The sequence below is a fragment of the Rhipicephalus sanguineus genome, chromosome 1 (genome assembly GCF_013339695.2).
Source record: "Rhipicephalus sanguineus isolate Rsan-2018 chromosome 1, BIME_Rsan_1.4, whole genome shotgun sequence".
NCBI classification, from domain to species: Eukaryota; Metazoa; Arthropoda; class Arachnida; order Ixodida; family Ixodidae; genus Rhipicephalus; species Rhipicephalus sanguineus.
In genome coordinates this window covers 34,343,462-34,367,716 of record NC_051176.1, presented here as the reverse complement: position 1 = coordinate 34,367,716, position 24,255 = coordinate 34,343,462, and the positions used below count along the sequence as shown (strand labels likewise).

The 24,255-nt window shown below is 48.0% G+C and overlaps 1 long non-coding RNA gene across 1 annotated transcript; it reads left to right on the top strand.

The window, feature by feature from the left end:
• Window positions 1-1,111: 1,111 nt before the first annotated feature.
• On the top strand, window positions 1,112-3,952 carry LOC125756982 (uncharacterized). The gene is made up of 3 exons (XR_007414969.1): window positions 1,112-1,193; window positions 1,281-1,421; window positions 3,513-3,952. It is a non-coding gene; the product is annotated as an uncharacterized LOC125756982 (long non-coding RNA).
• Window positions 3,953-24,255: the final 20,303 nt, after the last annotated feature.

The window sequence follows — 24,255 nt, the reverse complement described above, 5'->3', positions numbered from 1 at the left end:
TCTTATTTGCGTCTGAAAGATGTCCCATTTTCGCTTTGCGCAATGTGGACGTCTAAAAGATATACAAAGGCTTATTGTGACGGACGTACAATGCACATGTACGCTGTGTGAACGATGGACGCATTTTGGACGTCAGTAACAGACGGTGCACATTTGTGCTTATTTTTCACAAAACGCCGACCTTCAAGGGATTAGAAATAATCAACGAATGTTTCAACGACACTAGATCGGCGCATCAACTGAAGTCTGGCATTGATTCCTCGCGTTAGCTCGCAGAAACGGATGCAACAAAAGAGAAAGATAAAGAACGGAATAAATTGGGCGTTTGCTGATGAAAACACCGCTGTCGTCTGCTCCTCAACGCTGCCAAAGGCGCGCGCTGCGTGTTCCCCCACCTCTAAGCGGCTCGCGGTTTGTTTTTTCCCCGTCCCTTTTTGGTTTTCCTTTCTGGGTGGCCTCCGACATTAACCGGCGGTGCACGCGCCTGCCAATCTCGGAGGCCATGCTTCCTGCACCGTGGTTGCGGCTCTGCGCCGCAAGGCGCCGTGTCTGTCGGTACGGTATGAGTTGTGCACACTGTACCATCGGTGCATTTTATTTGTGTTATTTTTGTGATGTTATCTGGCCTTCCACGGACGCCCGTTCTAACGGGAAAAGTGATATTTGTTGATCCCGGCCCACATCTTGAAGCCTACATTTCAAGTCTTAAAAGGCTATGCTTACTTCCGTTTGCAACGCAAAATACGTCATGGCCGCCATGATTTGTACAAAAAATCATTACTTTTGTACAAACTTAGTACAGTTACTTTTAAATTAAAATTAGCGGCAATATAAAGCATGAATTTGTACATAATCTTTCCCTAAATTGTGACCATGGTTGTGACACGCGTCGACGTCGTCCCCATCACCGCCATCGCCATCACATTTTCTTTCGCACATGTACGCATGTGTACGCACATGGCGCACATGTTTGGACCAGTTGTGGTTTGGTCTTGAGGTTTGGTCCTGCCGGGGCCAACGCTGCCAACAGCGACGTTTGTCCGCTGCTTTTTATCTGACGTATGTGTACTTACGTTGACCGCTGTTGGGTGTTGTGTGTTGGATGTGTTCTCTTGCTGTGTCGCGTGCAACAAGAACGGTAGAAGAGTTTCTGAACTCCGGTCGCCTCGGCAGTGGGCCATTGGCCAGCAAAGGTACGTGCATACGTTCTCTTATGCTTTCCTTTAGTGAATAAGGCCGTTGTGTAATGCGTGAATGAAGGTTTTTGTTTCTTTTCGCAGTCGCGTTTTCCTAAACCCATAGTTCATACCGTGTCGTCTGGCGTGGACGTAGACCACTGTTGGGTGCTGTGTCGCGTACAAGAACCGTGGAAGAATTTCTGAACCCTGTCCGCCCCGGCAGTGGGCCATTGGCCAGCAAAGGTACGTTCTCTTATGGTTTCCTGGCGCAGTGATTTATCCACGTCAAGAATAATGGAAGTAGTCATGACGAAATTTCGTTGCCACGTTAGCTCCCTCAACTTTTACTTACATAGAGCAGGTCTAGCGATTTCCCCACTGTGCCTCTTCTGCAATCAGGAGGAAACAATCGATCATTTCTTTTTATCCTGTCGACGGTTCACGACATTAAGGAAAAAATCATAGAACCACCTCTTCGAAAGCTGGGCCTGGAAGTATCGGAGTCGGTTATACTTTCTTTTGGGGCCACCACTCTGGGATACAGCCACAGGGATGTTTTCTTCGCCATTGAGGAATTCATTCGACAATCTAAAAGAATATCTATCTAAATTCTGCCTGAGTAAATATTTCATTACCAATAATTGAAACATCAATTCAGTATATTAGTTAATAATAGCTTCTACGAACGACACCCTGAAGATAATTTTAGCAAAATTCACCCTCTACTCGGCCAATCCCCTGCATTGGGTATTAGCCATGTACAGAGGACAACAACAACAACAACAAGGCCGTTGTGTAATGCGTGAATAAAAGTGTTTGTTTATTTTCGCAGTCGTGTTTTCCTAAACGCACAGTTCTGTATCGCCGTGCATGCCTCGGTGATATCGACATCATTACTTCTGCTTCGTTTCCTTGATGTAATGGTTTATAGCTGCCAGAGTAGCCATGATAAGCTTAGTTTAGCGTGCCCTTTTCTAGTACTGTGCATTTGTTAGCGTTGTTTTTCGTGGTATGTCGCAGCTGTCGTTCCATTTTTATTTGTTTAGCTGTGTGCGCTTGCTTGTTGTCTCTTTCTCTAGCATGCCAAAGCTTAGTTGGAATAAGCGCCATGCTCAAATCAGCCAATGGCGGAACTGTGCACAAACACGCTATGATTTGTGGACTAACACATCATTTGTCGAGAGAAGAGGGAGAATTTATTGTACAATCCAGGGCTCGTGCTGCGCTATATTTGGCTTGTGTTTTTTCGGGAGCCTCGACTACCTATTGGCAGCGCTTTCTGACCATGCTCAAAAAGTGTTGAGGGGCCCCTGTAAGGTAGTGATACCGGCTAGGTGAACTGATTAGCTCCTACATTGAGAATTAGAAAAGGGGAAAAGTACAGTTTGCCTTCATAGAATGGGGAAATTCTCTTGCAGTTCATTGCAGTCAGTGATCCAGTTCCTTAATTCGCTCCTGAATACTGCTTGATCGCATGCTTATTCAAAGGCTGTTACCTAAACAGTCTACACGGACCTCATCGAGGTTGCGTGCAAGCTAGTATTTGGAAATCTGGATATATATATATATATATATATATATATATATATATATATATATATATATATATATATATATTGTCTCGCAGAGGAAAACGAGCCCTAAAAGTAATCGTCTGTCCTATATATATATAATACAGCGTTTGTAGCCGTATTTAGTGCATAACATACCTTTCCTTTCATGTTAGCAATTTTAATAAAAGCAGCGCTTCATTGTTTGCACCTGACTGGGAACTAATGCATCACACACAAGGCTTAGTCGTGTCCAGTATGAATGTTCTCAAGCTTCCAAGAAATGTTCTCCGTAACCATTTAATGATGATGACACCATACTTGACACCCTTGATGGAAGGCTGTTTGTAGCAGGCTTCAGCTTTGTACTGACTCTTCACTGCAGTTAATGCCCTGACTCATTTTATCCTGGAGAAAAGACATATTACATTAGATAATAATTAAACTTTCACCTCCACCAGTTAGTTACTTAGCTGTCATGTTTTTTTAAATAATTTAATCTACTTTTCTTGAAGCAGTGCGCCTTCATGTCACATTTTTTTGGGGGAAAGACCGACAGTCTCTGCGTATCTTAATACTTTTTCAATTTAGGATAGTTTTGGGTGCCCTCTCAAAGTCATAGAATTGGGGCTCCATTGATGTGTTTTGCAAGAGAGCCACTTTAAGGCATAAAATAGAAAGAGCAATGCGACAAGTTTCTCTGGTTCAAGCAGTTTCATGAACTCTCGAGTCCTTTACTGTACCGGCTCTATTGTTTTTAACCTTCCTTTCTACTTGAATCCAGGCACACAGCGATCGGACTGAGCATATCAAGTAGCCCCTCCTGTGACCCACAAGACCACACTAATTCGGCCGAGGAGCCTGTCTGGACTTATGTTGGGACTGCTGGCAGACAGTTTGTTTTTTCTGGACTTATGTTGGGACTGCTGGTGGACAGTTTCTGTTTTTTATGGACTTATGCTGGGACTGCTGGCAGACAGTTTCGGTTTTAGTCTTCAGCTGGTTCACAGTTCACTTTTATCATACCGCCTCATTTCTTTTTAGTGTATCTGCGTTCTCTAGACATTTAGCCTGTGTTCTTACACGTTGAGAGTACTCTTATGGTTTACAGCATTGCTTTGCTCATATAAACTTTTGTGATACTGCCTTGTTACTTTCGACTCGCTTCATTCTCTTGTCATTTCGCCAGTATTGAAACACTCTTATGATTGCATGTGCAGTAATCTTTCGGGCCAATGCATTGTACTCATTGTGTGTAACAAAACATTGCAATAGCCTGAGAAGAGTATTGTACATTTGATGTGTTATCAGATGTGTTATGTGCTAATACCTAAAAGGAACAATGGGAGGTATGCAGCGTGCTCTCCATAGAAGGCAGTACAATACAACTGCTCTTTTATGCCGAGACACCTACACCTACTTCCAAAATCATAAATACTAAATTTACAAAATAGTGATTCGCAACAGTTACTTTCAGGTGACAACATTACATATAGCGAGCACTCAAGCGAGCGAAAATTATTGTGGCCTACAGTCTGTCGAGCGTTCGTTTTTGAGAGCCATAATTAGTGCACCTCACAAGCCGCTAGACGTCATGTGGATGTGAGTTTAAGGAATGAACATCTTTTAATATGTACTGATGGGCTAGTTGGTGAGCCATGATTTTCGAATAGGCAGTGCACAAAAGGGCAACAAATACGCACACATAAGACTCAAACACAAGCGCTGTCAGCGCTTGTGTTTGCGTCTTTTATGTGTGCGTATTTGTTGCCCTTTTGTGTGCTGCCTATTCGAAAAACATCTTTTAAATGTACAGAACATCCAGCCTTAATATCCATACAACGTACTGAGAGCGTTATCCGGGTGCATTTTAGATGATCTATAGTACATCCGTGAAATGTCATATGGAGAAATGTAGATATCCAGAAGATGTACTGAATATCCCGAGACTAGCATTCTATGGATATCTAATGGACATTCATGGTTTACTGGGAACGATTGGAGTCATAAATTACGTGGACATTGACATCACCGACGCTGATCTTCAGAGGCTTGCAACGTCAGCAGTCACAATCATGACCGGCTGCCGCTTCGGGCAGTCTCGATGCATTAAAATATTCTGATTCTGAATCTCTGCCTGCAAGCTTCAAGGTTGGCTACGTCAGACAACCGGTGCGCCCTTTCGTGCCACGACCTTTGCAGTGCCACAAGTACTGCAAGTTGGGACACGTCAGCGCTCTGTGCAAAAGTGTGATAACTTACGTGCAGTGGTGCAGAGGACCTGATAAGGTGACGACTCTGACGCTGCGGCTCCTTTCAAGTGCCCGAACTGCTGCGGTGTGCATGACGCGACATCGAAGGATTGCCCGAAGATAAAAGAAGAAATGCGCATACTGAGGAAGGTGGTGAAGGACAACTCGACACACAGAGAGGCTGTCTTATCTTTTCGCGTCATGGACGCCAACGGAACCGCAGCGGCCACCGGAATAGTAGATGGTCTACAGCACAAGATAAACAAATGAATGCGCAGTGTAAAGGCTCTACCCCCATCTGGAGTGCACCCCGACCGAGTGATGCACAAAAGGGGGCCGAGCCAGCGTTGCAGGAAGATGCTTCAGATACTGAGTGGCCCTCACTACCGTATGGAGGAATAAGGATGACCACATCATGGGCTACAACTCCAAAGGTGGCTGAAAAGAATAGGCAAAACTTTTACAAGACACCGACTACACTGAAGAACCTGCTAAAGTCCCTACGTGCCATTCTCTGCGAGCTACAGAAGCCGGGCGCAAAGGCAGCGGTGCACATCCTCAACGTGTTGGAACCGCTCCTGGTAGCGCTTTCATAGAACAATATGGCGACTTCATTCAAAGAGAGAGTACACACATCTGCTATAATGCAAGGGAATGCAAGAGGTTTGCAAAGTAGGCTGTCTGACTTTCGGCAACGGATGCCTAATTATCAGTTTCCTGTGGTTGTTATATGTGAGCGAAACATGCTATCACCTTTTCGGATATCCGGAAACGTGATACTATGGTCTCGCGACGACCGAAGTACGTGCAAAGTGATTATTAGTATACGTAGTGATTTAACGTACGTGAGGCATGATGTGACTCCTCATGCTTCAAATGATTATATATGCCTGACTATGAAGCACAAGCGACGTTCGATATCTCTCACAGATGGACATATTCACCCCAGAAGCCGCGTAGACTGTTCTCACCTCTAGTTTGTGTTCCACGCTTGCCCAAGCCCACACGGTCTAGTAGGAGATTTCAATGCACGCCATCCAATGTAGGGCTCTGCTTCGATGAAGACCCGCGGCAGGGACATGACTGATTTTGTGCTAAACCGGGGCCTGATGACCTTCAACAATGGATCTCCCACCTTCCTCCGCGGCACATCATACAGCAGCTGTCTGGATGTTTCTTTTGTGACGGGAAATCTGCTGTCTACCACCTCTTGGGGAGTAGATGTAGAAACGCACGGAAGTGACCACCTCCCGACGTATATACAACAGGATTCCGTCGTTCATTTCCCCGTTCTGTACGAAGCGTAGAGTGGCAAGTCTTCCAAACATCTGTGGATACTCACTGTGGCAACAATCAATGTACTTCCCAAAAAGAAGGCGTTATAGCGTCCGCCTTGACAGCAAATACCAGGCTCATCAGTGTGCCGAAACCCACGTCGCAGGTTGACGCACAATACGAGCACCTGCGTGCAACCCGTCGCCGCGCAGAAAGGAAGTACAGGAGGACGAGACCTGTCTACATCTCTTCAGGCGCAGCGATATCTACTCCGACACCTCGATAAGCTCGACAGGCAATGGTGGAGAACGTTTTGTAGTTCTCTGGATCCCAGGAAACCCCTGTCACGAAAATGGCAGGCTGTACGAAGCCTTCGGCTTAGGCACGTCCTTCACACCGAGATCGCCGTCATATTATGCCTCACCACCACGTTGTGACGAACGTCTGACTTGCCTTTCACTTTACACGAGCTCGACGATGCGATATCGGTCTCCCGACACTCAGCCGCGCCAGGACCTGATGGCATCACTTATTCGGCTCTCTCTCATCTGAGCCAAGAAGCACGGAAATCTCTTTTGTCATTCTGTAATACTACGTGGGACAGGGCGAGAGTGCCGGATAACTGGAAGTGCAGCCGCATAGTGGCCCTAATGAAACCAGGCAAGCACTCCAACGAGCTCTCTTTCTATAGACCAATAGCCTGCGTCGGCAAGGTAATGGAACGTATGGTGCTTACAAGACTGGAATGGTTCCTAGAAAATACTTTCACCTTGCCAGATTTTATGAATGGTTTCCGCAGGCGTCGTTAATCTATAGAAAGAGTTATATGCCTAATTTCCTTTGTGGAACAGGAAAGACAACGTCGCAGAATAGTTGGCGCAATTTTTTTTTGACATAAAAGGCGCCATTTCTGCATTTATTGTAAATCCGTCTTTATGAAGCAAATCTCCGCATGCACGCTCCATGCACTGTAATGCTCACTGACTTTCATATTCATTTTTTTACATTGTCCTGTCTGCTTTTTAAAACTTCACTACAACCTAAGAGGATATTTTATTGCAATTGAGTTATTTGGTGTATCCTTGTAAGACTGGTGGTCCCCTTATATTTGCATGTGATGTTTGGTGCTTGTTTTCCGGTGAGCACCTAGCCCATTAATACCACCCCATCAATCACCTTCGCTGCTAAGTTAGGGAAAACATGTTTAACGTTTTTCAAGATGCCGACTAAATCAAACAGCTTTGATAGGCGTTTGGAGTCTTCTATCTTTTGCTTCTTACAAACCGTGCCATGCATCCTAAAGTCCCACGGTGAAACTGTTCAGCGCTTGTGTCGTGCCCTCTCTTTGTCCGTGTGTTAGTCTGCGCTAGAGAACTTATTATGACTGTCAAACTCTTTTGTGATTTCTCACTTGAAAGGAGCATATGGCTGCAGTAGACTGCTTGTCAATAAGTATGGCTTTATAGTTATAAAAAAATAATCTTCCTACAAGTATTGGCCTCGAGGCCCACCACTGGAAACGCCGGCGCCACCGTCGGCGTGACGTGCTTGGCAGGATCACGTGGTCTCAGCGGCCACGTCGGCTGCTTGTGGCGCACTGCCGCGTGCTTTGAAAACGAGTTTCAAGTCCCACATGCGCTGTGGTCCGTCAAAATTCGGAAGTTTTCTCTCATTTTCTACTCAAGTGAAACCATTGTAATAGAGTGGCTGCCTCCGAAGGCGACGAACATGGGGCTCTATACCGCTCGGTGCCGCAGTGCCGCGCTTACGCAAAGGAGCCCAGTGTCAGCCTGCACTGGTAACCGCGGGGCAAGAAACAGCGTGAAGCATGGGTTGTAAAGCTAAGAACCGGCAAGTAGCCATCCGCTACGAGTCTTGTGTGCAACAAGCACTTCCGCGACGAAGACTTTCGTTACTGCGTCGGGCCTGCGATGTTCGGTGCGTAGCAGACAGCGCGCACTGAGACGATGGCTCGCGCGCGCTTCCCGCCGGTAAATGATGCTTATCTGCCACAGGATGGTAAAAGCGCTACCTTTTACCACGTGCGATGCCATCTCAGAACCCTCCAATGCGACCTCTTGATCGTCGGCCCCGTGCTCAGCGTCCACAAAATCGGCTGCAGATGCGCAAGTCATTCTTTAGATACGTTAAATTAAAAAAACGCACAGAGTCCCTTATGCATTCGTTAAAGATGACTAGAAGGCGAAAGCCATCTGCTTCTTGTCAGTGGATGTACTGATTCTCCCGCGCCCCCCTCCAAAAGCGTTCTGCACCTAACGCGGTTTCGCACGGCCTCCGTGACCAATCACGGAGGCAATGCAAAGCGACCATGACGTGTGAATACGTCATGTGACGTCATAATCACGCTACATATTTTGGCGATCTTTGACGTCATGATGACGTCATATGGTGACACCATCACGTGACGATTGTTTTTTGCATCACTTGTGTTGACGCCGCCGACGCGGGACGCCGACGGGCAACCTTCCCATTTGATGAGGCATGCATTGCTTCATAAGCTACATAAATTTTGCATTGCCTCCGTGATCGGTCCACCGATGATCGGCCAACCCCATGTATTTTCTTGGAGCATCATTTATTTACGTGGGAAAGATGCTACCCTGGTGGCGTTAGACACGACACTGCTGCCAAAATTGCTGGGGTACTCCTCAAATATTTACTATCCTGTTTTGCGGCTGCTGGTTGCTGCAATTCTATCTATTTTATTCACCGCTATTTCACGTTCATGTGGGTCCTAGTTCACAGCCGACGTTTGCAGAACAAGCCCAGCAAACGTTACTGTATTTTCTTTCTTTTCCTAGGCGTCGCATGCTACTACATGCTCGGTCTCGTAGACTGGTTCTTCTTCCACCAGCAATCTCGAAGTGGTGAAGCTTTGGTCTATGAATTTGTTGATGACAGAGAGCGGCAAGTTCACTGGAATGCAAACGGAACGATAATTAAGGAGCATTAAAAAAAGGCGTCGCATTTGCTCACGTTTTGTGTGAGCACCAAACGAAACGAATGCGCTGAATACAGAAACAGAAGCAGCGGCATTTTCCCGCTGAGAAGACCGATCAATACGCAGTGCGAGACAACTTCTCAAATGACATTGAAACGTACCCGAATTTAGACCGAAAACTAAAAAAAAGAACACTGAATCATCGGGACGGCAGATCACAAAGTTGCCATGCGCACCGAAGCCGCAGTTGAAAGGAAATTGTTTTTGAACTGCTCTGATAGCGTCCGCGCAACAGAAGTTATTTGTTTACTCACAAATTCTCATATTTTGCGGCCTAAAGTTCACAGCGCGGTGCCAAAACGCGCTCGTAGCAAAAGCGAAACCATCAGTACGAACATACATGCAGACGCTCATGCATGCAGAGGCACCGTCAGTCGTCGCGAACCCGTGCGATCGCTGGCTTGAGGCTTCTTTCTGTTATGCTCCGTTTGGTTATACAGGCAGTCTACTCTAACGAGATATTTCACATAGTTTGCACTCAGCTAGTGACTACCTTTCACGCAAGAAGCCGGTTCAGTGGTATCCAACGCGGTGACAACGTGAAGCGGGTGCTCGGTTTTCTGCAAAGAGACAGCGACTGTAGACTATCTTGTGCTTTCAGTTCGTCGAAAATGGTTATTTTGACAGTAAAGAACACAGTTCATTTGGAAAGTACTTACAGAAATGCCCTGGAGGGCTTCCGCGAGGTGTTTTTGTAGAGCGCCGACAGCAAAACTTATGGGGAGCGCGCCGGCGGTATCCTGCCTAGCACGCAATCGAGGCGCGTCCGATAGAGGGCGACTCCGTAACTCCTCGAGGCCAATATCCCACAGTGAATATGCCACTTTTAAAACTGCGTTCTGCAGACTTTAGCGTAACCAGCTTGCACAACGACAGTCAAGCAAAAGTAAAATGTTGTTTAGAAGTTTGAAAACACACTTCACTGTCAGCAGTGTTACTACATTTGTTTGTAGAGAAGCCTATCAACAGTAATTATGACACACAAAATGCACTTACCAGTATATTAGCTGGTACAATGCAAATTAAAACAAAGCTATCCTTAATTCTTGTGACGTGGTGGAACTTCGTTTAGGAGCAATGAAAATATGCTGCACAAATGGGAACTTCCTAAAGATGTTCGCATGTCACTTGGCTAAACAGACAAAATTACTTCAAAATGCCTTGTAGTTTCTGTAAGTTTTCTTACTAAGCATATTGTTGCTCAGTAGGCAAAGTTAAATAAGAGAGTTGGGGTAGTTTGTGTGATTGCATTAGCTGTGACGTATCTCCGAACGCCTACACTGAATAGGAAAATGAATAGTGAAGGGGTAGAGGCCGCTTTTTTGGCAGCTCAACTGCCAGAGAGGACTAGGCTTCAGCTGACGAAATTGAAACAATCACACATGCATGGAAGCCACTTCATGTGCAAGCAAATGCACCGAGCAATGCACCCTATTGGTTCGACTGTTAAAACTAAAAATATAACTCCTGCTTATAACTAGACATGTGGGCTATGACTGCTCTTTGGACAGACTGGCCGGAAGACTGCTGCATTTTCATCGCTGGTGATAAACATGTAACCATACCATTTTTGAACTAGCAGGGCGAGAAGTGGCATATCTTAATATGAACCTTACAGACAATGACTTTTGTCGCCAGTGAAACTTTTTTGCTGGCTTGCTTGAATGTTCATTTCTGGCACACTTGTTGGAGCATTTGTTTGCCCATAGGGGATATCCTGCGTTTGTGAATGAATTTCACCAGTTGAAGAGTTCTGCCCTGTCTCTCCTCTTATTTCTGCTATATGTTTAGCTGGAGAATATGTCGCAGCCAAAACGGTAAAGTATGGTTAACACCTTCGACATAGAAGGTATTCATAAAGATCTCGCATAGTGTGGTTTTCGTTCTTGCCCTCTTTTGCATTCTTTATTAGGGAATGCCAAATGCTGGTCATGCACTGCAGTTATACCCACACAGAACTAATCAAACAATTTCATCATGACGTGTGCATACTTTTTTTATATTTTTCTCGTGGAACTTTCAGGTATAAGTCTCCTGTCCTCCTTTCGCAGGCTTCATCTGTCACAAATCGCCGGGCACGATTTAAAGCACACCCTGGCCCCACTTTTGTCGAGGGAACCGAAGTCGGCTGTGCAGCCGAAGATGGGTGTTGCTACCAAAAGTGAATGACTGTGACATTATAACGTGCAAGTGTATGAACAATCCCGTTACACTAATTTAACGCCAATTGCATTCACTAGTGAAGTGCTGCAATACTGTAATGCGTAAGTTGATGCACAGTTGCATTGCGTGAGCCCTGGATAAAGTTTGCGCTAGTTTCTAATCACGTATTTTGGTGGTATTCATAGACCACACATTCCACAATCACCTGTGATCTGCTCCTTTATGTGCATCCAGATCCTTGAAACGACTGAAAACCTTCTATATTGAAAAGTACATTTTCAAAGCCCTTGAACAACCTGGAATTGGTTTCTTTCCTATAAAACCCTTGGAATATCTTGGCATATGGTGTCTAATATTGACTATAGTAATTGCTTTCTGTGGTCGGTAAACGTTCGTCAAGCAAGCTGAGGAACCATGGCATGCTCCGTGATGGCTTCGATACTGCGTTTACCTTGCTTGCGTGATCATTCATTTCGTTGCCGCAACTGTCGGTCCGTCTTCTCCCCTTTCTCTCGACTTGGCTCACTGGGACTCGGCTTCACTTCCACCGCTTATGCTAATTTCTCCTCTTCTATAGGTAGCTCTCAGCGTGTGATAGATATTCTAGCTGAACAAACATCCACTGTCTTAACGCAGGTAAACCTTAAAAATGCTGATGCTACGTGATAGAAAGCAAGTACTTCTGACTACAGTGTACTTGAATGGGAGAGTGCGTCCACTGGAGCGGGCAGCAAGCAGGGAGGGTGAAGCAAAAACAGCTGAAAATTTGACGTGGCGCTGCAGTCGCCTTCACCTGGAGCTACCGTGTGGTCCGGCGGTTGGAACAGCGGCTGTGGTGGAGCTCGGGAGAGAGCGCCGAGCTGTCGTCTGCTCGACGTGGCATCGTCTTTTCGACGCACCGCCGCTCGCACGTTGCTTTTACCATTTTAGATGCAAACGCATCTTATGCTCGGGGCAGTGTCCCTTCTGTGGCGTCCGCACCCATACTGCGCATGCGCGAACTCTCACAGCCCTCCTCGCGTGAGCGCGAGGAGGTGAGAGGAGATGACGTGAGTGCTGCCTCCGCTTCGTTTCTCCTATCCCGTTTCTCTCTCTCCGCCACAGCTGTGCGCTCGTAGATAATGCGGCGCGCGCTCGCTTCCGTTGCACTCTCCTTCGCAACGGCGCTATGGACGCTCGCGAAGCTGAACGTAAACGGCAACGCCGGCAAGCGAAACTCGAAGTGGCGAGGCTGCGAAAGCGCGTTCGCTCTGCTTCCGTCATTCTCTCTCTGTACAACGGTGTGGGAAACGCCATGAACAACGTCAACGTCGGCGCTAGTTCCAGCGGCAGCGCCACCGCCGCGGAGCAGAGGAAGGCTCGGGAAGCCGAACTTAAACGTCAGAGTCGGCAAGCGGTAATAAAAACGCCTTGACAACCACCGTCTCATAAGTCAGATAATAGAAACGGCAACTCGATGCGCACCCCCCGCGATGCTTTCGCATCCCACCATAGTTGCCCGTAGGGGGAGATGATGTGTAATTTTTTTCGCTAGCTTCTTTTTTTATTGCGATAGCAATTATATGAACAGTCTCGGCTGGATTTTGCCGTCGCCGTCGCCGCCGTCATGCACTGTATATGTATAAGTATGTATATATATATATATATATCAAAGTCCCAAAAAACATGATTAGGAAAAAGTTTGTTGCGCGCATGTATTTTTACCACGTTGATTAAAAATTCCGCAGCATATCCACGGGGTGAATGATGATGAGTGGGGCGAAGCTCTCGTACGGCAGGATCTTGGCGGCGGCGTCGCGCAGCTTCACGCCCAGTACATCATCAACGAGGAGAGATCGGGCCGGTTTATACTAAAGGGTCGATGAGAGTCATGGCGACTTGCAGCTCACTTTAATTTTACATGTACGCTGTGATTTTTTATTGTTTAATCACGCACAGGAGAAATCTCACCAGGCACTACCTTGGAGGTAAACAATGGCTGCTAATGGGGAATGAGAGACAGAAGTAGTCGGCTTTTAGCTAACACTTACACTTCTACTAACGTTTCCTACTGGAACATGCCAATAGCTGCTAATGGGGACTGAGAGACAGAAGAAGTCGGCTTTTAGTTCACGCGCACGCTGCGAATTTTTTATTGTTCAACAACGCACAGGAGAAATCTCCCACCGGCACCACCTTGGAGTTCAAGATCTGGTACTAGCGTTAAGACTGGTTACGCACTACGACGGGGACGAACGGGTGCCGTTTTAAGGAGCTTCGCCCCTAAAATGCTTCCGAAGCGCGGAATTGAACCAGCGACCTCTCGTTCCACAGCGCGTGGCGCTAACAACTACGCCAGAAAGCACAGATCTTTCGGGTAGCTAACGGCGAGCGTTATATACACACCCTTCACCGCTGGCAGGACTCAGAGACGGCAAGCGCCTATAAGGGTTTCTTCATTACCAGCGAGATGGCGCGAGGAGCACAACGGGCGCATTTAAAAGTCGTCTGCGAGTTCGCTCGCTTCTTATATTTGCGCAGGGAGAACCTTTCCCTTCCGCTGTCTGCTCGCGCGGTTTTCTCGTGGTGAGGGGAAGAGGGATGTTTCGAGCTTTCACCGTGATGTCCGCGCTCATGTTACGGAGGGTACGAAAGTCACTCTAGCTCAAGGGACGCCGCTAAACGAACAAACAGAAGATGAGCGCGAACTATCAAGTGTCACAGCTCGACACTTGAAGCACGCTAGTTTCCTTCGCTGCTTCGGCCGCCTTTGCAACAGGAGCGCTGTTCAAACTGAGAGTATCCATTGGCGAGCCTCACTTCGTATAGCATTAGTTTCTTGCTATCGCATTCATTGCTTCGCCCTTGCGGCGAAACTGTGACTTTTGTAACCTTGTTGGTGCGAAAAAACAATCAAGCGAATTGAAAGTAGCACTGTCGTTATTAGCTACGAGAGGGTATTCATCGAAATAAACGTATTGCCCTCCTCTAGTTGAATTATTCCCGAGACGCACTGTGACGCCGTCCACGGCTTTGCACGAACGTCGCAGCAACGCTGCGGGCTACGCTAGAGACGCGACTGCCAGGCTGCCGCCGGCACCTGCCGCGCGCGGCTGTTACCATGGCAACAAAAGCGGTAACCATGGTAGCCTTCAGGTGAATGCGATGGTGGCGCTGCGTGGATTTTCAAAAAAAAAAACGCCTAAGCGCTGATCCCTGTGTGGACCCACTCCCCCATTCCAGTACACTGTACTTTTAACTATAGCTGTTGGCATTGCTGCACAGGCTTAGTGATTGGCTCCCATGTAGTGCTTCTTATTGCTCTTTTGTGTATGCAAAAACATTGACTTTATACGTAGAGGACATTTGCTAAGTGGCTTCCCTTACTGGCATAAGTCCAATTCGCATTTGACTCAATCCTTATCAAAGCTTAAAACAAGAGGAGCAGCTTGATGACTGTATGCACTCCAAAATGTATCGAACAGTCAAAAAATGGGGGGAAAATTTTTGAAGCGGCCATTACCGTTTTGTTGTTTAGCAGGTCAGTAGTCGAAAAAAGTAGGAGGCATACATCGCCTTCATAAAACTGAACAATTTCCCAATGACTGAACCCGCCACGGTGGTCTAGTGGTTATGGTGCTCGACTGCTGACCAGCATGTCGTGGGATCGAATCCCGGCCGCGGCGCCCGCATTTTCGATGGAGGCCAAAATGCTTGAGGCCCGTGTACTTAGATTTAGGTGCACGTTAAAGAACCCCAGGCAGCCTAAATTTCCGGAGTCCTCCACTACGGCGTCCCTCATAATCATATCGTGGTTTTGGGACGCTAAAGCCCAACAATTATATTATTATAATGACTGACAAAGTAAGATGGTGGAACTGAACAAAATTACTTATCTAATATAAGGGATGTCCCAGCAGCTGCATTAATGCTATCAAACTTTGTGCACGTTAGGAACCTAATATAATCAGGTAGAGTATCGGACGCTATATGTCAAAGTTGTAGATTTGGTCCCTACCAGCGGCAAGTTGATTTTTAAACCACTTTATTTCTTTTCCATTTATGTCATAATTACTACTATACATTTAAAACCTACAAATTATGTCCTTTATACTTTCCTTGGCCTCATTGTCTCTAGGTTCTCATTTGGTTTAATCCCATTTTTTTGTATTTCGAATGTATAAAGCTACCCGTATGGTTTTGAAACTTTGTGAGAGCAGAAAATTGGTACTTGCGATGCTGCTTTGCGTCCTCTAAAAGCCTTCGATAGTAATCCTTGAGAATCCTCGAATTCGGGCTTTGAAACAAGTATAAGCCCTCTTCACTCACTCCTCCTGTACATTTTTTCCCATTGTGTATGTGCCCTGTCAGCAGTGTTTCTGTGCGTTTTTACCTTCTGATACCTCTAGTTGTCTAAAATATTATTATTATTTATTGAAACGGTGCCTTACATAGTGTTAAACTTGTTTTCTCAAGTTGGATGCGGTTTCCATATCACCGTTGGAAGTTCTCTGCTATGTCAAGCCACTAATATTTAGAAATTTGAACAAAAATTGCTTGCTAAAAATATTTTGCTTAGAAAACTGTGATCTCTTGTTTTTTCCGAAGTTGCACTGAAACTCGGCTAGTGTTATTAAAACAAGCTAGTAGAAGAGAGCGGAAGTGCATGGCAGCGTTACTGTGCTGCTGCTTGGCATGTGCCTTGGTGTCGCCAACCTCGGCTGTAAATATAAGTGTCGCTTACTCACAGGTGTTTGCACCCTCCAAACACTACCTGAATAGATAGAGGGAGACATGTGTACTGCTAAAATTTGTCCTGTATGAATATCTGTTGGTAGTGGAGACTGGTGTATAGCATTGGCCGTGATAGACTTGAAGATATAATACAAAGATTTGAGCAAGATTTAAACATCACCTCCTTTGCTGGCACCTTGCAGCGTTTGAAAAACAAGCAGTGTATTCATAAACTATGTTGCGAAAGGTTTTATTCCATCTGGCAGCACTCTAAACCTATGATGCCAAATTGAGATCATTGTTGCTTTGAAAGAATGGGCAAAAAAAATGTAGCCACTTCTGTATGCAGGCCCAAGCTGACCTAGCTAGGCCTGCAGTACACACGTGCTTGCATTTATGTTGGGCCGTTCTCCGAAAGCAAGAATGATATCGCTTAGGCTCGTAGCTTCAGCAATGTTTCAATGACCTTTCCCTCATGAAACTGAAAATCATTTCAACGAGACTTTAATTAGACGTTCACTATTTTAAAATGAAAAATCAATATTGAGCAGCTCGATGGATTTTCGATGAAACGTCGCGGACCAATTTTCAATACTGATTAACAACTTCAGCTATATTTTAATTGATCGGAAATGTAATAATAGTGGATTCATTTTCTCTCAACGATTTATGTATATTGATTTGCGTGATGGATCTTCCATTGTAAGCCGCCGGCCAATTTTCTATACCAGACAACAACTTCCTCAACAATATTTCAATTGATCCACTATTTATTTTCAATGCCACCTGTTGACATTGCTCAAGAACTTCTCTGTTTTTTCAATAAATATTTTTGTAGAGACCAGCGATAAGATGTGAATGTTCGATGCCACATGTATAAATGCCGATGCGTGTTACTGCAGATGAGAATATTGATGGCCGACGCTCTGTTCGCCGCTATCAGTGAAAGCGTGTATCACTTGTAGTTTGAGTTCTCGTTTACCGGGCACAGGTTTTCCAAATAAAAAGTTTCGTCTTGAACCCACCGATTGCTGCCTTCTCCAACGTCACCACCACGTGACATCTGTTGGAGGTGCTGCTCTGCACGAAGCGCCGACCCCAACCCAAGCCGCGAAGAAGGTGACGCTGAAGACAACTCGGATCGTCGAACTCGTCGCCGGCAGAAGAGACTACAGCCAAAGTACGCCCTCCTTTCTGAAAACGCCAGGCAGCCCAAGACCGTCACATCGACCACCTAGACGATGACAGCCCTCTGCCGCCTACAACAGCGCCCGTCCTGTCATGTACATCACTGTCTTGTCCTCGTCAAATGTAGCGCTACAATATTTTAAATAGGAGCGGTCGTGATGCAGCAGCCAAGGGAGCCACCGAATTTCCGTGGATCGTCGTTTCAAGAACCGGAGAGCTTGCTGGAGACGCACGACCGAGTCGCCACCTTCAACCAGTGGGTCTCTGAAGAGAAGCTGCGCCACGTCTACTTCTACTTAGAAGACGCCGCGAAAACGTGGCTTGACAACCGAGAATCGACACTTCAAACCTGGGACCTCTTTCGGACGACGTTCCTTGATGCCTTCACGAGCATCGTCCGCAAGGAAAAGGCCGCTGCTTTGCTGGAGACAAGAGCGCAGCTAGCGAATGAGACCGTCACCATATACACGGAAGACATGACGCGACTTTTCCGCCTGGCCCATGCTGCCATGCCTGAGGAGAAAAAAGTCCGCTTCCTCATGCGGGGAGTGAAACAAGACCTATTTGCAGGATTGGTGCGCAACCCACCGAAGAGAGTAACAGAATTCCTAACGGAGGCTACAACAATTCAAACATCATTCGATATGCGGACGAAGCAATACAACCGCTCCACCCTGTCTACATGCTACACCGAAGCGCATTCGCGAGGAACCGACGAACTACAGGAAACCATCAGAGCGATCGTGCGGGAGGAGCTGCGCAAGCTGTTACCTTCGGCGCAGCCTCAAGTAGATGCGATTGCCGACATAGTCCGCAAGAACGTCCGGAAATCGCTGGGAATTCTCGAACCACCGCAGCATCATCCGGAAGCTATGTGCGACGCTGCTGCAGCACGTCGTAACAGTTCCGCCGCCAAACGTAAAGTTCCGCCGCCAAACACCGCCACCGATGCCAAACCCTCCACCTGTCCGCCGGCGGTACACCACGACGAAGACCGACGTTTCGCGCGCCCCCGACCACCCTCACTCTGCTACCATTGCGAAGAAGCTGGTCGCACCTTCCGCCGCTTCCGATACCGTGAGGTGGACCTGCGTGGATTTGCCATCAACAATCCACGTCCAGAACGAGCTGAACCGCCACGTGACATCACCGACTCTCTTGCAGGAACGCAATGGAATCCTCGAGGACCTTCCCGATCGCCGTCGCCAGGCCGCTACGTCTCACCCCAACGCCAACCATACAATGGCCCAACCGAGGCTGGTCACCTAGCCAGTATCCGGAAAACTAAGGGTAGCAGCCGATGGATGTGCGGCTGCTGTACGACGAAATACCGAAGATCCTCCGCCGCCGACGACGATGCCGCGACGAAATCTAAAGTGCAGGCCGCAAACCGAACGGAGCCCTGACGTGGAAACTTCGCAGCCCGAAGAAGACCTGACGACGCAACGTCGAAGTGGCGGGACAAACCGACACAGCCGTGATCCGACGCCATGACCTAGCGGCAACGCAAGACGACCAACTAACGACCTCGACGTTCTTATCGACGGCCACAGCGTCAAAGCTCTCGTCGACACCGGTGCCGACTATTCTGTCATCAGTCGACCGTTCGCCAGAAAGTTGAAGAAAGTCAAGAGCGCCTGGGAAAGCCCCGAAATCCGGACAACTGGAGATCACCTATACTCGGGGACAACTTTCTGTGGCAATGAATGGAAAGCTACAGGGCCACAATGCACGTATCCTACCGCTAATTAATGCAGTCCCACAATTGCGTTCGTATTTTCTGCGTGAGATATATAAAGTATACTCCTTCATTTTCTACATGTAGCTTTTTGAGACGGAACGCAGCACACACAAGCGAGATATTTGTATTTCTTTTACTTTATACGTTGTCACTTTCCGTTTTTGCGTGCATGAAAAAGTCACGCATTTTACCCGTACCTTAGACGCTAACCAGCGTTTGCGTCGAAATGCAACGCTAGCCATCACTTTCCACGGCGTTACGAGACGCGCGCCAAACCAGACTACTTCGCGCAGCAGTAAATGTGCAGACGCTCCGCCCCCGTAGCTTTCCCTTCATTGCCACAGAAAGTTGTCCCGGAGTATATAGTAACGCCGGCAGCGAGGGTAACTATTAGCAAACGGATCTACCCCGCAAGCTTCGCAGTCCTACAGCATTGATCGAGAGGTGTCATCCTTGGTATGGACTTCTTAGGCCTTCATGGTGCAGTCATCGACTTGAGATCTAAGTCGATAACACTATCCACAGAAAAAGCACTACCGCCGCACGCGCCACCAGGTAAGCACGCCTTGAATGTGCCGGAAGACCAGGCCACCATTTCCCCTCCCTTCAGCGTCATCATTTCCGTCGGCACTCAGAAATCAGCAGATCTGGATGGCGTCGTTGAAGGCGACCAGCACCAGCTCTTTAACCGCAAGATTTGCGTCGCAAGGGGAAGAGCCGAGCTGCGTAGAGGGAAAGCAACAGTGACGCTCACAAATTTCAGCAACGAGCACAAGCTCGTGAACAAAGGCACGATGGTCGCCTACGTCGAAGAAACTGTGGAAGCCATCAATGCTTTCGATTTAAATGTGAACATATTCAACAGAGATCTGTCTGGCTGGGTGAAAAATTTTTACGAAAAATAAACTCTCCAGCCACTTTGCTAAAGTTAAACTTTAGAAGCTATAAAACTGACCCGACGTTTCGGGACCGATTCGGTCCCTTCCTCAGGGGTGACTGTTCGGCCGGCTCCGAAGCTAGCGAGTTTCTTTGGTGGTGTCCCCCTCTCCATTGTCCTTCTTCCCGCCGTTCTTGTTGCCGCGGTGTTTCTTCCACTGGTTCCATAGACCGTGCACGTACACACTCGGCAAGGTTCCAGTTGAGCGGTTGACATTTCCCGGTGTTGTTTGGATATGCCAAGATTCCAAGAACTGCCTTTTTGTGTGGTTGCCTTCCGTGTCGATGACCCGTTCGCTGTGTTCAGCGAGGGCGTTTCGCGCAGCGTTGAAGCTACGCACGTCGTTTCGATGTTGCCGTATCCTTTCGGGGAAGTTTTTGTCTCACCGATGTAAGTGGCGTCACAGTCCGTGCATGGAATCTCGTAGACCAACCCGGGGAAAGATGCCCCGGGTTGGTCTACGAGATTCCATGCACGGACTGTGACGCCACTTACATCGGTGAGACAAAAACTTCCCCGAAAGGATACGGCAACATCGAAACGACGTGCGTAGCTTCAACGCTGCGCGAAACGCCCTCGCTGAACACAGCGAACGGGTCATCGACACGGAAGGCAACCACACAAAAAGGCAGTTCTTGGAATCTTGGCATATCCAAACAACACCGGGAAATGTCAACCGCTCAACTGGAACCTTGCCGAGTGTGTACGTGCACGGTCTACGGAACCAGTGGAAGAAACACCGCGCCAACAAGAACGGCGGGAAGAAGGACAATGGAGAGGGGGACACCACCAAAGAAACTCGCTAGCTTCGGAGCCGGCCGAACAGTCACCCCTGAGGAAGGGACCGAATCGGTCCCGAAACGTCGGGTCAGTTTTAAACCTTCTAAAGTTTAACTTTAGCAAAGTGGCTGGAGAGTTTATTATTTTTCGTATAAATCAATGCTTTCGCCATCACCGATTCTTCCGAGCATACTCCGACGAAACAAGCTCTTCAACTTGCTTTCGACGTCAATCCCATCCTTCCAAAGCATAAGCAAGAACAGCTCAAATCCCTGCTCTTGCAGTACAAGGACTGCTTTTTGTCGTCGTCAAGAATTCGGCAGGCCCCAGTCGCAAAACATCGCATCATTACAGAGGAAAGTGCCAGACCGCTCCGTCAGAGCCCGTACAGAGTTTCGACGCGAGACCACGAGGCCATATAGAAACAAGTCGACGAAATGCTACGCGACGACAACATCCAGCCGTCAAACAGTCCGTGGGCGTCACCCGTGGTGTTAGTGAAGAAGAAGGACGAAACCCTACGTTCCCGCGTCGATTATCATCGCCTGAACAAAATCACAAAGTACATGTATCCTCTCCCACTCATAGACGACGCCCTGAATCGATTCCACAGCGCGAAATAATTATCGTCGATGGACCTCAAGACCGGCTACTGGCAAATCGAAGTCGACGAGAGAGACCGAGGGAAGACCGCTTTTATAACACCAGACGTCATCTTCGAGTTCAAGGTCATGCCCTTCGGTCTTTGCTCAGCGCCTGCGACTTTCGCACGCGTTATAGATACAGTACTGGCAGGCTTCAAGTGGCAAGCTTGCATCATATACTTGGACGACGTCATTGTGCCTGCCTCAGCCTTCGACGAGCACCTCCGGTGCCTTCAAGCTGTACTTCAAGCAATCAAAACCTGTGGACGCACCCTGAAGCCAGAAATATTGCCGCTTCGCGTACAAGGAGCTCTTGTTGTTGGGCCACGTGATTAGCAGGTCTCTTGTTCACCCCGACCCACGGAAAACAGCTGCCAGTGCTGCCTTCGCGCCGCCGCGAAGGCCATACGCCGATTTCTCGGCTTCTGCGCCTATTAAAAACGCTTCGTTAAGGGATTTTCACGGATCGCTGAGCCGCTAACTGACCTCATGAAAACCGACGTGGAATTCAAGTAGGGAGCGGCACAAGTCAAAACATTTTAAGAACTGACACGACGCCTGCAGACGCCGCCGATACTTGCGCACTTCGACGAATACGTCGACCCGGAAATTCGCACCGACGAAAGCAGCGTAGGGCTCGGAGCCGTCCTATTGCAGAGGACTAACGGACTAGAAAGGGTTGTCAGTTGTGCTAGCCGGTCGCCATCTAAGGCGGAAGCCAACTATTCCACAACCGAAAAGAAATGCCTTGCCATTATCTGGGCTACTTCAAAGTTTCGCCCCTATCTTTACGGCAGGCCTTTCAAAGTTGTGAGCGACCGCCACGCCTTCTGTTGGCTATCTAATTTGAAGGACATTTCAACTCGCCTCGCAAGGTGAATTCTGCGACTTCAGGAACTCGACATTACCGTTGTTTACAAGTCCGGGCGAACGCACTCTGACGCCGACTGCCTGTCCCGTGACCCCGTTGACCAACCGCAGCAGGACGACAAGGATGGTGACTACTTCGTGGGAACCTTAACGGTTCACTGTCTACCTTCGCCCAACGACAGCAAGCCGACCCGGAACTCAAGGACCATGTGGAATACCTCGAGGGCAAAGCTACCGTTGTTCCAAAGGTATTCAAGCGAGGACTTGCCTGGTTTTTCTTCCGAAACGCCGTTCTCCTAAAGAAGAACTTCTCGCCAGTGCGGCCAAACTACCTCCTCGCAGTAGCTTCAGCATTACGTCCAGAGGTTCTGGAATCTTTGTACGACGACCCGACGGTTGGAGAAGTTGGATTTTCCCGCACGCTCGCGAGAATACAAGACAAGTACTACTGGCCTCGCCTCTCTGCTGGCGTAACCCACTACATAAAGACCTGCCGAGACTGTCAGCGGTGAAAGACACCGCCGACTAAGCCAGCCGGTCTTCTGCAGCCCATCGAGCCACCTCGGCAGCCGTTCCTGCAAATCGAGATGGACTTACTGGGGCCGTTGCCGGCGTCTAATTCCGGACACGAAAAATAAATCGTCTTATCTGCCAACTACCTCACCCGCTATGCCGAGGAAAGGGCCCTGCCCAAAGGCAGTACTGCCGAGGTAGCCAAGTTCGCTGATTACATCGTCCTGCGTCATTATGCCCGAGAGGTCCTCATTACTGACAGACGTACGGCCTTTACTGCGCGCCTAACTCAGACGATCTTGGGATACAGCCAGACAAGCCACCGCCGGACCACCGCCTGCCACCCACAGACCAATGGCATCACCGAGCGTCTAAATAAGACCATCGCCGACCTGCTGGCCATGTTCGTTGAAGTTGAACACAATATGTCGGATACTATCCTTCTATACGTGACCTTCGCATACAACACGGCCGTGCGAGAAACGACGCAGATGACGCCATAGAAGTTGATATACGGGAGGAATCTGGCAACGACGCTCGAAGACATGCTACCCAACGTCAACGACGAAGAAAACCTCGACGTCACTGTCTACCTTCAGCGCGCCGAAGAAGCCCGACAACTCGCCCGCCTAAGCATCAAGAATCAGCAGACGACCGACAGCCGCCGTTACAATCTTCGACGGCGCTTCATGGAAGACCAGCCTGACGACCGTGGTTGGGTCTGGACGCCGATACGCCGACGTGGACTTAGTTAAAATCTTCTACGGTGATACTTCGGGCCATACATGGTGCTTGGCACGTCTCGGCGTTCTAGACAACGAGGTCATCCCGGACGGCATCACGAACTCAGCGGCGCCGCGCACGACCTGAAGTTGTCCATGTCGTGTGCCTTAAGCCGTTTTATACGCGTCAGCGAACCTTTGAACTTCGATTTTTGTTTTATTATTGTACTTTATTTTTCTATGTACTTTTTTTTCCTTCCATCTTCTGTTGCAAGCATCGGGACGATGCTTTTTCAGAGGGGGACAATGCCACGCGCGCTTCTTTTGTTATTTTTATCTAACTAGTTCGTTGCACGCGTAGCCGCTGCCTTGAGCAAGCTACGCTGTAATGTCTGGGAACCTTCCAGATTATGTTAGAATCTTCTTATAGGCTTGAGGGCACAAACGCGAACAGCTGCGTTTTACTGGAACAAACTCGGCCACCAGCGATAAGGCTCGAATGTTCGATGCCAAATGTATAAATGCCGACGCGCCCTACTGCAGATCAGATTATCGATGGTCCACGCTCTGTTCGCCGCTTTCAGTGCAAGCGTGCATCGCTTGTAGTTTGATTTCTCGTTTACCGAGCACAGGTTCGCCCAAATAAAATGTTTCACCTTGAACCCAACTGCTATCTTCTCCTTCGCCAACGTCACCACCACGTGACA